The following is a 2,830-nucleotide window of genomic DNA, read 5'->3' as shown; positions in this document are numbered from 1 at the left end:
ATCGATTGTCCTTTTTATTTTATCAAACTATGTTATTTTGTGCTATGTATTGATTGCTAAAAAGTAAATATTTCGCAATCGCGTATAGGCATACGATGTATGTATAAGGAACGAAATATGACACGTGTAGGCGCTTGCATGCAAATTTTTTGAGCGCGTCGTTTGAAAACTCATCTGAATCGTATATTCATCGAGATGTTTATGCTGCTGTGTTAAAGACGTTTTGAGCGTATTTACTCAACTATTTCTGTACTTCTAAATATCCTGAACAACAACGGACTCCTATAACGAAATTTCAAGGCAATTGGTTGTGGTATTATCTCAGAAACATCTTGGTAAGAGTTTTTGAATTTGATGAAATACAGACACATACAGTATCCATGTTCGCTCAAAGTCAAACGGCTAAATCGCCAAACAAACAAATGTGTGCTATTTTTCTATTCTAGAGAAGCCAAATGACGTATTCTATTTTACTGCGATCACTTCAGGAAGCTGTGGTCAAAGAAAATATCATTGCAATAATAGGTATCTATTCATATTTACTTTACCGTAATTTTATGCGTCTTCGCTTGTCTCTTATATTATTGACATAATTTAGCGATATTTTATCCTATATCAACGATTGTCCGTGCTCTATTTTCATATATTAACGATAATCCTTGCTCTATTTTGATAAATTTGATGTTAGAGAGCAAGTTATTTGTTTAAAATCAATGCCTGTGTATGTCTTTTGATAAAATTATTACTGTAAGAAATATAATCTCCTACAGATTACCTGAGAGTCCCATTTAGCCTGTCATTTTTCAAATTCACATTTATATTTTAGTCAAACAACAAAGTATGTTTCCATAATTTAGTAAAATCATTTTCTTTTGCAAGTAAGGTTTGCAACTGAACACATTCTATTATTTTGTTGCAGGTAAAGTGGAAGTGAAATGTGCAAGAACAAATTGGTCCATGGTATGGCTGGCAAATTTCAATCAGGAATGCCAAAAATTGGGCCAAGAAGTATGTATTGGTTCTTTCGAACAGGATAGAAACAAGAAACAAGATTAGCTGCACAGAGAATCAGGTAAATCATGCAATTAATATACTATAATTTTCCCAAGGACAAAATTACAATGTCACTTGTAGTTTATTGCCCCAAAATCTGCAATTTAGATTGTCTTTATCCAATGCTTAGTGTGCCTATTATAGTTTTGGTAACCTAACTAGATTTTCTGCTATTGATATTTGATAAACAATTTGTTTTTCAAAACAGACATTAAGAGCACAGCTTGTGGTTGCTTTAGGTCTAACTAAAGGAGAATCTCTCCTCTTTATGCTAAGAAACCTTGTGGGCTGACTTGACTTGCTAATAATACTAATGATTATTGATAAATTTATCTTAGGGTTGATGACTCCATATACAGATGAGGACATACAAATAATAAAAAATGGCCATGGAAGAACATGCTGGGAAGTGAGTTTTTGTGGATAAATTTATACGAACTTGACATTACTTGTCGAAAATTGTAATGTTGCATTATAAGAACTTGACATTGATTGTCGAAAATTGTAAATAATTGTCTGGTTGTTTTTTGTAAATAGTCCTACAGGAGCAATTGTAAATATGCAACTGTGACCAAATATATTGATTTTTAGTTTCCTTGTATAAGTGTCATTAATTTTGATTTAGATATGATTACTGCTGTTAGAACTGCACATTAAATTGCAGTAGGTAAAAAGGTGCTGCTTTAACACCAAATGTAGTGCTATTTAAACACCCAAAGGTGTTATTCTGACACCAGAATGGGCGTTAATTTAGCACCAGGGATTGGAGTTAATTTAGCACCCAGGTCATGGTGTTAAAATAGCACCTCGACAGGTGTTATTTTTGCCATATTCATTCAACACCTTTTTTGGTGCTAAATTAACACCTTCAAATTAACAGTGTATATATATATATATATATATATATATATATATATATATATATATATATATATATATATACATATAAAGAAAGACACGTAATTGATCTCATGTGTTCAATATTTTAATAATATAATAACGATATTTGTGACCTTTCACGGGAAAACATACGTTAACGCTATTTCGTTCGTTCGAAAATATCGTTCGTTATCCGTTCGTTTGCCGTTCAAACGCTTGAAGCGTTCGTTGAAATGATTTTCGAGATCGTTCATCGTTCGAAATTGCCCGTTCGAACGCTTAGGAAAAAACGTTTGAAAATTGGTCCAAAAGCATTCAACCGTTTGATATACCGTTCGTTGAAACGTTTGCCGGAATTTCGTTCAATCGCATTGGATTTGGTTCAACATATTAGATTAAACATTTAAGCGGCAAAATGAGCAAATTTGAAATGGCGCCTATCAACTGTTTATGCGTGCATGAGCGCGGGGGTAAAGATCTTTACCAATAATTTCGCGAAGACTGTCCCAAATATTTGCTGGATATTAGCATATATGAAGAAGTCAAGGCGTTTTAACGCGTGCATATATAAAGGTTAATACCAGGTATGAACACTAAATGAAACAGCTATGATATAAGGAAAGTCATGACGGGGCCACTTTATTAGGCGCGCTTGCAATTATTTTCCTGCAAGCATTGAAATCAGGCTTATCCATGAAATCATCAACTGAATTCGTATAACGGTTGTCTCGATTTAAACTGAAGTTTTTTTTCCCTTGAGTGTATTTGCTTCGCTAAACTGTAGCTCCTTTTTGACCATGCATATATCGAAATATGACACGCATTCGAAGTAAGATTTCATATAGATGATCATGCAATTGTATATAACAAACGTTCTCAATTGCATTTTATGTATATG

The 2,830-nt window shown here is 33.2% G+C and overlaps 1 long non-coding RNA gene across 1 annotated transcript; it reads left to right on the top strand.

The window, feature by feature from the left end:
• The first annotated feature begins 471 nt into the window (after positions 1–471).
• On the top strand, positions 472–1,621 carry LOC114544865. Its single transcript, XR_003690651.1, has 3 exons — positions 472–525; positions 920–1,072; positions 1,392–1,621. It is a non-coding gene; the product is annotated as an uncharacterized LOC114544865 (long non-coding RNA).
• Positions 1,622–2,830: the final 1,209 nt, after the last annotated feature.

This window comes from Dendronephthya gigantea, unplaced genomic scaffold (genome assembly GCF_004324835.1).
Source record: "Dendronephthya gigantea isolate DGI-Jeju-01 unplaced genomic scaffold, DenGig_1.0 001005F, whole genome shotgun sequence".
NCBI classification, from domain to species: Eukaryota; Metazoa; Cnidaria; class Anthozoa; order Malacalcyonacea; family Nephtheidae; genus Dendronephthya; species Dendronephthya gigantea.
The sequence above is the reverse complement of the archived record's forward strand: the minus strand, read 5'-3'. Positions and strand labels throughout refer to the sequence as shown.